Source organism: Rattus norvegicus, chromosome 6, assembly GCF_036323735.1.
Source record: "Rattus norvegicus strain BN/NHsdMcwi chromosome 6, GRCr8, whole genome shotgun sequence".
Lineage (NCBI taxonomy): Eukaryota > Metazoa > Chordata > Mammalia > Rodentia > Muridae > Rattus > Rattus norvegicus.
The window spans coordinates 29,437,775-29,450,069 of NC_086024.1; the positions used below are offsets into that span (position 1 = coordinate 29,437,775).

A 12,295-nucleotide genomic window follows, 5' to 3' on the forward strand; every position below is an offset into this window, starting at 1 on the left:
CCTACTCACCAGTCTGTTGAAGGACTCCTCGGGCTGCATCCTGGCTTGTCTTGAGCCCTCTTAAATGTGATGCTCGGAACGAAACGGTGACCTGGCGAGTCCCAAGGAGAGCCTGCCACCTCCACCTACCTCTTATGCTTCTACTAACTCAACCCAAGATATCCAAATAGTTGTTTGAGGCAGTCAGACCACAATGGAGAACTGGGTGGGGCATGGGGCCAACTAAAACTCAGGGTGCTTATGCAGTATTAAATTCCACCATCCCACACCCCTGGACAGCTGTCAAGTTCTCTTTCCCTGCAGACTCTGTCTTCATGCACTCTTGAGGATGGTAATGCAACACAGATGCTTATCCCTCCCTTGGAGGACTCCACCCCACCCCCCTTTCCCTGTTTTTATCACACCCAATTCTTGCCTAACCCACCCACCTTCTCAGCTGGCTAAAAGAGAAAGCAATTTGCCTTTAGTTGGTTCTAAGTACCTTTAAATGAATCCTGTTGCCACTGAAACACAGAAACTCATAAAGATCTGTTGTAACAGGAACTGCTGGTGACATTTCCGAGCTACACAGTCTACTTTTCATGCTTTCATTAAAAGCATCCATTAAGATACCACTATTAGTAGGTGACAGGGTGTGGCAGCTGAGTTGGTCTAAGTGGTTCTAAGCTATAATGAAGATCTCTGTTAGAACCAGCCAGACTACTGCCTCTTCTTGCTACACCCAACATACACGGCACACAGGCAAATTCCAAGGACAACAAGTCACCAGGGAGGCTCTCTTAGTTGCCTTTATTCCAAAACCTGAAACCACTCCTCCGCCATCAGGAACACACACCCTTATTGCAGTGCTGTTCCCTGGCACACACACACACACACACACACACACACACACACACACACACACACATCACAACACATCACACAAATTTTGCAGCTAGGACTTGTCAATTATTAACAAGGAAATGGGACAATTATATGGGGCCAAAATTCGGAGCTTGAACTAGCCATTGGGATGGCTAGGCACTTGGGATATGACCCATCACAGGTGCTGAGCAGAATGTCACAATGAAACAAAGTGCCAAGAGGGATGGCATCCATCAGTGGGTCAGTACCATGGAGAGAAGAGGCATGGCCAACTGTCCACTATACACAACACTACCCGTAATAATATCTTGTCTTCACCACAAATGAAGTGGAACGAAGACTGACGCTAAGTATGATCTGAAAGTCTCTCAGGACCTTGATTGGCATCGCCCACATAAAATATCCTTGTAGCCACTGGCCCCAGAGATGCCTGAAAGATGAGCAGGGGTCACTCAGAAATTCAGACATTGCTCTTCCTCACTCCACACATTGGGCAAGGGCATCATTCGGAGAGAAGGAGGAGATTCACTTTCCCAAAGTGAATGCATGAGATACAGTCTTCTGGGAGAGCCAGACGTATGGGACCTCAACCAGCAGGGATGCTTACAGTGCTTAGCCGAACTCGCAAAGTCTTCTTCTCTCCTGTATTCACTGGCGATGTGACTCTCTGCCTGGAACACCCAAAAGAAATCAGCACATCATTAGAAGGATTCGTTTAGCAAGGCTGCCACATACAAGATCAGTTTATAAAACCCGTTAGTCAACATCAGCAGCCAATAAGCGAGGAGAGGGTGAGACATTTTGCACACTCACAGCATCTGGAGATTGACTTAACAACTTTTCAGAACTTTATGGAGAAGCTCTTAAAACTCTATTGAAGGACATAAAAAAAAAAAACTGAACAGATGAAGAAATATGCCATGGACAGGGTGGCTTTGCACTGTAAAAATGTCAAGCTGTTCACTAGATTCAATGTTTCCTTATAACTAAAATTTTAAGGTGCTCAATAAACATAAAATATGTAAGGACAAATATAACTTTAAATAGGGCAAATTTCTAAAAGCAAGAACAAAAGGAGACTTGCTATACTAGAGATTAAGTCTTTACTATATCATATTAAAAGTAATTGGATGCTGCTCTAGGAATAAACAGAAAAAATGACCTAGAAAGTAGGGCTCTGAAAGACAGCCCTGGGTAAGCATGTCCTTGGTGTACATAAAAGTGGTACCACAAGCAGATGATAAAATAAGTGTGAATTATATATAGGACAGTGTTGGTCAAACAGGCTTATTTAATAATGGAAACAAAAAAGAAAAGCATGTGCCAAATACATAGAGTAATTCTGCATGAACACACAAAGGGAAAAGAAAGTGTGGGAGATGCTGTGAATCTGCTGTAAGAATTCCTAATACAAAACTAAAGCTCTCAGGGGGAACGAGTGGGCCAGACATGCTGGAGGGTCTGGGGCCAATGACAAAGATGGTGGAGAAAATGCTATAGAACAACCTCATGTGTTCTTAGCAGGAACCAGGACTAACAAAGAAAAATTACAAAATTCTTCCACCCAGTAGCCATAGGTGAACACCTCCAGCAAAAATGAAGTAGAGAGACAGCTTGGCAGTTAAGAGTGCATCCTGCTCTTGCAGAAGACCTGAGTTTAGTCCCTGTACCCAAGAAAGACCAGCTTACAGCCGCCTGTAACTCTGGCTCTATCAGATCCAATGCCCTCTGCTGGCCTCAGTGGGTACTACACCACGCGTCTACCCAAATACAGATACACACTTTTAAAAAAGAAAAATGTAAGGTATGATGATAAATTGAAAGAAGCTATGTGAAATATACAAGCATAACTAGGAATTAAGACCTAAAACAAAATCAGTCAAAAAAACTATTAGAAAACTGAAGAAAGGGTAGCAGTAGACAGTTTGTGGGGATATATCTTGGTTCCCTCCCTTGTTGCTGTGATAAAACACTTTAAGAAACACAACTTTAAGAGGGAAAGGAGTTATTTTAGTTCACAATTCAAAGACTCACCACCCCAGGGAAGTCAAAGCAACAGAGCTTGAAGTGGCTGGTCACATCACATCCACAGTCAGGAAGCAGAGAGAGATGAATGCTGGTGCTCAGCTCACTTTATTTTAGAATCTACTGCCTGGGGAATGGCTCCGCCCACAGTAGGTAGGTTCTCCAGCATCAATTAACATAATTAAGATAGGCATCCTGTAGACATGCCCAGAGGCCTATCCAACCAATTCTAGATGCTATGGGATAGAAAAGTAACATAGCTACTTTCTGTCAACTTGACACATGTTAGAATCATCAGGGGTGGGGGCAGGGGAAGGGGCTGAGCTGAGAAAATGCCTCCCAAGATTGGGTTATAGGCAAGCCTGGAGAACACTTTTTTAAAGTTGGTGATTCATGTGGGAGGGGCCCAGACCATCGTGGTCATGGTCAGTTTGACCCCTCTGCTGGTGGTCCTGGGTTCTATAAGAAAGCAGGCTGAGCAAATGAGGAGGAGCCAGGCAGTAAGCAGCATCCCTCCATGGCTCCTGCATCAGCTCCAGCCTCCTGGTTCCTGCCCTGCTTGAGTTCCTGCCCTCACTCTCTGCTGATGATGAGCTGTGATATGGAACTGTGAGTGAAATTAACCCTTTCCTCCCCGAGCTACTTTTTCATCCTGGTGTCATCCCTAAGACACACAGGCTATCCAGACTGTCCAAAGGAAAGCCCAGAATGGTGAGCAAGCAGTGAGATGGGTGAGAGATAAAAACAATCACAAGATGTCCAGGAAACGGATGGACTTAGAGTGTACAAAATTAAGCAAAGTCACCCTGTCTCAGAAAAGAAAAAAAAAAAAACCCACATGTTCTCTCTCACACATGTGCGGGTTCTAGCCTACAATGTATGCATGTATGTGTGCAAACAAATGTCCTGTGGGCATAGTATATGTAAAAACAAGAGTGCCCAAGAAAGGGTAAGATCAGGCCATGAGGGAGGACCAGATGCAGTTGTGAAAGGTGATACAAAACTAATTGTTTTTCTAGTTTTAACTCATGTGCTTTTTCAATGTATGTTATATGTGTGTATGTATGTATGTGTGTCTGTGTGTGTGTTAGATATGTGCCTAAAAATATAATTGAAAGTTAAAGTATAAAAGTGATGTATATATAGACTTCTCTCTATCAGAAGCAAAGAAGTCAAAGATAATCCCAAGTGTTGGCAAGGATATGGAATCCTCCTGCACTACCTATGGGTATTTAACGTGAAAAACAGACTCTGTAGCATAGTCTAGCAGCACTGAGTGTAGTCAAGATGCTATGGCTCAGCAAGTGCTCCTATGTATACTTCAGAGAAGCCCTACCATAGTCCCCAAGCACTTCTCCATGGGGTTTCCAGGAAGCCAGTCTTTCACCGGGTGATCGCATCTAATCCATGCCTTTATATTATCTCACTTCCTAACCCCAAGCACATATTTTATCTGTGCTATATACAGAGAGATACAGATATGATAGGTACATATAGATGATATAGATATATTCAAATGTGTCCCCGTCATCTACCCTGTGATATGTCCGATATACCGTGTACAAAATGTAACCCTTTCCCGCGACCTTGCCCATGGAGACACTATATTTTTCACTTTGCTCACCGGGGTCATCCTATTTGGACTCCCCAAATGAAAAGCCCAATCTCATATTTCAAAACCTTTATGTCATCGTTTATTGAAGAAACTCACCAGTGCCATCAGCCTACAGCTGCTGAGACCCCAGACAGACCTTCCTACTGCCTCTCCTTGGCTTGCCCTTCTCTGACCACCTCCCCTCTCAAGGCTGCACATGGAGACCAGTGTTAAAATAGACACTTCCATCCATCAGACGACCACTTTCAAAGGCCAAGCTTGTAAGCCTACATAAGGAAAGGCAGGGACCAAGGGAATGTTTCACAGCATTAGGGTCAGAAGGTCAGAACTACCGCTGTGGCTCAAGGGCCTTTGTTTTCAGGGTCTGAAGAGATAGATGGCTCAGTCAAAAGGCCACCTTCCACACAAATATGGGGGGCCTGAGCTCAAATCCCCTGCCCCACATATAAAGCTGGCTGTGACAGCATAGGCCTATAACTCCAGCACTGGGGCAGAGACAGGGAAATTCCTGAGTTCCCTGGCCTACCATCCTTGTTAAAATCAGTGAGTTCCAGGTTCTTCGAGAGACCCAGTTTCAAAACAAAAGGTGGAGAGTGACCTCTGACCTCCGGGCTCACCCTCATGCATGCATGCATGCACATACACACACACACACACACACACACACACACACATACACGCACACACACACAAATACAGGAATGCACACATACATAGGCACAAGAACTACATTTTTTCACACCAGTTACTTAAATTTCGAGTGACCAAGATACCTCTAGAAACATCTCTGGCACACATAATAGCATCAAGCTACTTTCCAAGAATTTTAGTTCAGTGACCCCCCTTTCCTACCATTGAAACTGACATTGACAAAACCTCTTTGCATAGCCATCATTTTACAGAAAAGGCAAAGCTCTAAGAAATATTATCAAGAGAACATAAACGTGCCATCCAACAAACTCATATATGGGAACTTCTAGAGAACAAAGAACTCATTCCTACAAACCAGCAAAAGAACTCAGAGAAACTGCCAGAGACCAGAACAATTCAGAGCCCTATTCAGAGCCTACAGTGCAGATCTCGTTTGGATTCAAACAAATACATATTAAAAAGAAATTTTCAAGCCAGGCATGTGCCTCATGTCTATAATCCTAGCACCAGGGAAGAGGAGAATTTCTATGAGTCTCAAGCCACCCTGGGCTACGTAGTGAGTTCCATATCAACCTGCACTACAGTGTGAGAGGCCCTTCTAAAGGCAAAAAGGTAGGAAACACGAGGACCGTGAGAGGAAATGTAACCCAAAGTGGATGTTAAATTATATAAAAAATGTTTATTAATTCTGCCATCTATGATCACGACATTGCAGTTACATTTTTATTTAAAAAATCTTTATCTATTAAACAGTCATGGGGATAGGATAAAGTGTCTCCTGCCTGAGGTTGCTTTGAGGTGTTTCACTAGCAGTAAATGTATGGAAGGGAGGAGAGGTCAACAGTACTGATAAATAGTAATAATTAATGATGAATGATGACTGAGTGCACCCTCCTGCCTTCTTTTGCATGAAGTCAGAAATTCTTCTATACTAAAAATGTTTTGCTTTGTTTTTTTGTTTTGTTTCCCAGGAGCTCTAAGAGGGCAGGGATTTCATTGGGCTTCTGTCACTGCTCTGTCACAAATACCCAAGCAGTCTCTGGAATAGAACAAATTCGGCAAACATGAGCTGATGGAAGGGACCAGGTTCTTCACCCCGGTCAAGGCAGATTATACCATCCAAGGCAGTGCTTCTCAACTCTCTTTATGGCGCGACTCTTCCTCGTGTGGTGACCCCAACCATAACATTATTTTTGATGCTACTTGGTAACTGTAATTTTGCTACTGTTATGATTGTAATGTAACTATGTTACAGGCAGGATATCTGATATGCAACCCCTGTGAAAGGGTCATTCAGCACCAAAGGGGCCACAACCCACAGATTGAGAACCGATTCAGGGCCTTTAGAAGCCTAATGCTTGCCTTCCTTTCACGTGCATGCTTGACAGTGCAAGGGCAAAGCTGCCTTTGCGTCAGTTGCTTCCAAACCAGTGCAGTTTCACCCTGGGTCGTGATAAACCGTCATGGCTTTAGTAACATTGTGGTTAGGAGTTGAGAGACTATCAGCACAGGCCCCTCCCCTACTGGGGCTGCATAGGGTTTGCACCTGTCAACAAGCATCCGCTGAGTGAGTCACCTAACCAGAGAAAGCCATTGACAGACCAACGCGCTGGTTCTGAATCACAAGAAAGTCTCCTTTGTGACAAAAACAGCATTGAGAATGAATGGTTCTGGTGTCGCTCATCTAGGCATATCTGAGATTGCAGGTCATGGTCCGGAGAAAAAGAAATGTACTCTGCTTTTTTAGACTCATGTGGAGGTCAACACATTCAACAACATTCTTATAGTCGTGGTTTTAAAAGTCCACTAAATATAGCATGCATTATCTTTTTTATAATCAAGATAATCAGAGCCTTCAGGCCCTGAATAGCATTTACAAAAGCCACCAAATTATACCTGGGTCCAGCAAATTACTAGAAATGTGTTTAGGGCCTTCTACTCTGAGGTCAGCGTGGACACTGTGACCACGTATAACTTAGGTCACTCTGGTTTTCCAGTAGAGAAAGACTGCCGTGACCATAGGCCATCGTGGGCAGCCTGAACAGAACCTGAGGATCATTTCTCACCAGCTCTGCAATCCCCACCATTCTTTTACCATTTTTTTTTTTTGGTTCTTTTTTTTGGTTCTTTTTTTCGGAGCTGGGGACCGAACCCAGGGCCTTGTGCTTCCTAGGCAATCCCCACCATTCTTAACATCCCTGAACCTCAGCGTGCTCCTTTGTGGACTAAGTGGTCCCTGCCTCCTGGTGCGGTTCATCAGGCTTGCCTCAAAGTTATGTTTGCCAATGTGTGATCATCCAAAGATAAGCCGTGGACAGGAAAGCTAGGCACCTACTAAAGAAACGGGCTGGCTCTCACGGTTTTCTGAGGAGAGGCTTTCCACGCTGTAGACTGATGTGGTCAGGAAAGGCTTCAGACAGAGGCATCCTAAGCTCATAAGGAGCATGACAAGATGCTGTTAGGCGAATGAGGAGCTCGCCATCCTGGGGCTTTGTATATGCTGTGTGTTGGTGTCTTTGTGAGCCTTGGGCCTTCATGCATTAAATATCATTCAGGTCTCAATCCTTTAGTTGGAGAAGTAGGACTTCGATCCTTCAGTATAGAGTAGGGCTTGAAACTCATGATCCCTTTCACCTCCACATTCCATTAGACAACCCATGTTTCAAACCTGGACCACCTTGATCTGGGGGTTAAACTTTTTTCTCAGATTTATTTTTTATTTTATGTATGCGAGCGCTTTGTCTGCGTGTGTGTATCTGCACTGTGTGTGTGCAGAGGTCAGAATACATCAGATCCCCTGGAACTGGAGTTATAGATGATTGTGAACCACCATGTGGGTACTAGGAACTTTAATTCCTAGTGGGAACTAGAAATTCTGGTCCCCTCCAAAACAGCAAGTGCTCTTAACCTCTGAGGTGCCCCACGCCCCCAGCTCCTGGAGATTGAATTCTGTAAACATGGTGCTTTGCGAAAGAAAGCTTGAAGACAGAAAAACGTTCAAAATGGATTTAAGTTACACAAGAGTCCTAGTCTATTCTGGCTGCTTTCAGAGACTGATACAGACTGAAGGTTTATACACTAGAGATTTATCTCAGGCCTGGAGGCTGGCAAGCCAAAGATAGGGTACCAGTAGATTCTGAGTCTTGCAAGAACCTTCTTCCTACTTTATTGGCAAGCATCTTCCTTATTGCACCCTTATCTGATGGGAATGGAAGTGAGAGTTCCTACGAATGCACTAAATGCTAAAGTCATCACCGCTAAGAACTCTCACCTGGAGATTAGACTTTTAACACCAAAAATTTGAGGGGAATCCCAACACTAAAGCCAGAACAGTCGAGCTGGAGCAAACCTAACAGTGAGAAACTATGAGATGAACTAGAACGATAAGTTAGCGCTAGACTAGCCTTGAATGTCACATTAACAGCCTGAGACACTGTCCCCGAAGGTCAGGGAAAAGCTACCTCGAGTTTCCAGTGATGGAAAGTTGGGGTCTTTGTCAGTTCTGTCCTGTCCTTCTCTCAGCCCCCTGTACCTGTTACACACTATAAAGAAAAGGCAACAATTGTTACAATCACCCCCAAAATCTAAGCATTTTGAAGTAAAATTTAGCAACGGGAAATAAAGTTGCCTTGAGATCCCAGGGCTTTGCTAGCTCGGACTTTTAAGAATAAACGGATTTTACAAATGATTTCTGCCCAGACGGCTTACTTTTCATACATATAGTGTATCATCAGTGACAGCATTCATCCCAAATCAAGTCTCGATAAGCTATCCTGATGGCCTAGGTGGTTAGATCTCTGTTGTTCTGTTTCCCATCATCTCCTTAACCACTTGGCAGTGTAACAAGAATGCTCGCATTACCATCTTAATCACCGGCCATTATATAATGATATACTAGTATATAATCCTCAAGAAAGCACCCGTTGGATGAAAGCACAGTAATAATAAAGAAGGAACAGCTGTGCCACTCTCCAGAGTGATATTCTATTCATCAACATGCTAAGGGGCTTGCTGCCCCCACTAAGTACCCAGCTCCATGCGGTACCCACGTTTACGCTTCTCCAGCATCACCGTAACCCAGACTTTCCAGCAGGCAACCTCTCAAGTTCAGCTTATCAATGAGATGCCACACACATGCTAGGAACTCGTATTTTCACCAGTCAGAGGTGCTGTTCCTAGCAGGAATGGTGGTGCATCTTTGCAAGCTGTATCCAGTGACATTGTGCAAACCAGTATGGCTCTGCTATGAGGTCGGCAGCCAAGCTCGGGCAAATGGCCACCACTAAGCACACTGATCTGACGAATCCTCAGTCCAGAAACCCAAAGGGGCCCCAGAATAAAATGCAAAAGACCCAGAAAAGCCAATACAATATTTAGGAAAAAAAAATAAACTTGAAGAACTGACACAGATCAGCTTGAACTTTCAGTATAAAACTACAGTAATTGTGATAATATGGAATAGGAAAATTAGACAGGTCAAACAATTTCTCAGAAGCACACGTACACCAGCATAACCACCGTGTCTTTGGCAAAGGAGTAAAGGCGAGTCAATGTCGAGAAAATGATAGTTCCTCATCACACCTTTCACAAAAGTTGGTTATCAATTGAGCATGGAAATAAAATCAAAGCCATATAATTTCCAGAGGACACCAGAGAAAATCTAGGTGACAGCAGACTCAATGATAATTTTTTAGACACAATATCAAAGGCACAGGCCATCACACACACACACACACACACACACACACACACACACACCACACCACACCACACCACAAATAATTAAGTAAAATTTAAAGGCTATGTTAAGACAATGAAAAACACAAACCAAAAGAAAACCTTTGCAAAGTATTTATCTGATGTCACCCAAAATAACTCTTTAAACTCAACGGTAAGAAAATTCAAATTCAATAAGCAGAAGATCAGAACAGACACCTCACTGAAGAAGAAACGTGAATGGCCAATCAGGATACGAGCAGTCACTAAGTCATTAGGGAACGGAAACGTGAATGGCCAATCAGGATACGAGCAGTCACTAAGTCATTAGGGAACGGAAAACAGGAGAGGCCACTGTGCATCTGTTAGAAGGGCTAAAATTCCAAGCGCTAACAGAGGCTGATGGAGATGGAACTCAGAAATCTCTCATTCATTACTTGAGGAGGCAGCCAAATGGTACTCACACTTCACAGTATGGACTGGCAGTCTCTTAGGGTCTGACACTATGGGCCAGTAGCCATGCTCCTAGGCATTTGCCCAAGTAATTTAAAAATATATTCACGTAGACACACACACACAGACACACACACACACACACATACACACACACACAGACACACACACACACATACATACACACACACACACATACATACACACACACACACACACACACACACACACACACACACACACACACACCCTAAAACCAAGTATTGGAGCAACTAAGGCATCCTCTGCCTTCAGTAGGTGAGTGGATAAACTGTGGGAAAACACAATATTTAGCAGCAGTGATCGACTATTGCGCCACAAACAGATGAGAGGGAGTTGATTTAAGTGAATATCAAAGAGAAATGTCAAATGACTATATTGCATGTCTTCAGCTATATGGCACCTCGTCAGCGTGGGCAGTAGTGAGGTAACTGGCATCCTGGAACAGGTGAATATGGTAAACATGCATGCTCAGTGGTTATCGGGACTAGGGAAGAGAGGTTGGGTGGTGAGTGGGGCGCCAGGGATCTGAGGAACAAGAACACTATCCCGATACTGGAATGGTGAAGACCTTATGCATTTGTTAAAACACCAGATGACTTACAGCATGATGGGCTAATCGTAAATGACGGGCCCTCTTTAATAACAATGTATCGATCGATAATTTCAACGATTACGAAAAGGAAGAATAGGCTGCAGGAATTCCAACACTCTGCCCAGGTTTGGAGCACCTCCTCACTTCCTGTCGTGTATTTAAAAAAAAAAAAAAAAAGGCGTATTTCTTTGACGTACGTCTACATGGCCAGGCGGCATGTGCATTCAATAAGGATGGCCCATGTTCATTTGCCTGAGATTGCCCTGCGTGCTCTGCCGTGGTTGGGGCTATCCACCTCTGCCTTGACAGAAATGAGTTCCACGGGAGGTCTGAGTAGACACGTTTATTTATTTTTTTTTTAATACGACTTACCCAAATCATGTGACTGTCTTCTCAATGTCAAAAATGTTCAGTTCCTCATCAGCCTTCCTCAGCAGAGTACGAATTGCCTAGCGTGTTAGCTGGGGTTGTGTGGAAACGGGTGTTTTCATAATGGGCTCCCTCAGGCCCTAGGGAGATTCCGGTTCCAGAAAGCCACGGTGGTACCGGCAGCAAGCTTTGGCTTGGCTCCCTCCGGTGGAGTCCCTTTTAAGCGCCCCAGCAAGCCAGGTCACCACAGGCAACAAATACATAACAATGGCATGCTGAGGTGCTGTGGAAACAAGATTTAAAGGGCCAGGCACTAATTATGACCCTTAACCTAACACTTAGCCTAAGTGGCAGTAAGACAGGGGAAGGACCCAAGAAACCCCCTACAAGCCCTTCCTTTCACCACAGGGAGGAAGCTCCCATGCTTTAACAGACTCTTTCAAAATGACTGTCAAGTTACTGAAGAGATCAACCAACCCCAAATTCGGGCCTCCCTCCACATCAGCTTTTCTGAATATCTGGAACTTCTTCCAGTGTGTGTGTTCATGAGACAGCTTCATAGAATCCCCTACATGGAGTTCAGGCTGCAGGCTGAGTGCTTGAGTTACACTGGGCTATGTGTGACTGCTATTAGGACCCACCTTTCGAAAACAGAATTTGCCCAAATTGTCATATCACCCAAACCTAAGCTACAGGGGTTCCTTCAATTAATGAGAGACAAAGGGGACTGGAGAGATGGCTCCGTGGTTAAGAGCACTCACTGCTCTTCCAGAGGTCCTGAGTTCAAATCCCAGCGACCAGCAACCACGTGGTGGCTCACAAACCATCTGTAATGAAATCTGATGCCCTCTTCTGGTGTGTCTGGAGACAGCTACGCTGTACGTTTAGATATTAAATAAATAAACCTTTAAAAGAACAGAGAGAGACAAAGGGCACCGCAGTATTTCAAGGCTGCACCCTCTGTTGTG

At 44.2% G+C, this 12,295-nt stretch overlaps 1 protein-coding gene across 3 annotated transcripts in view; it reads right to left on the reverse strand.

Moving 5' to 3' along the window:
* Clip4 (CAP-GLY domain containing linker protein family, member 4) overlaps positions 1-11,591 on the reverse strand; it is an 89,738-nt gene extending 78,147 nt beyond the window's left edge. For 2 of the 3 annotated variants that reach the window (XR_010052058.1, XM_063261626.1), the window contains exons 1-2: positions 11,331-11,591; positions 1,472-1,535 (exon numbers count right to left, since the gene is read on the reverse strand). The gene's annotated coding sequence lies outside the window, so the exon portion shown is untranslated. The remainder of the gene's footprint in view (positions 1-1,471; positions 1,536-11,330) is intronic. The other variant, NM_001013942.1, reaches the window with a different exon arrangement.
* Between the last annotated feature and the right edge of the window lie 704 nt (positions 11,592-12,295).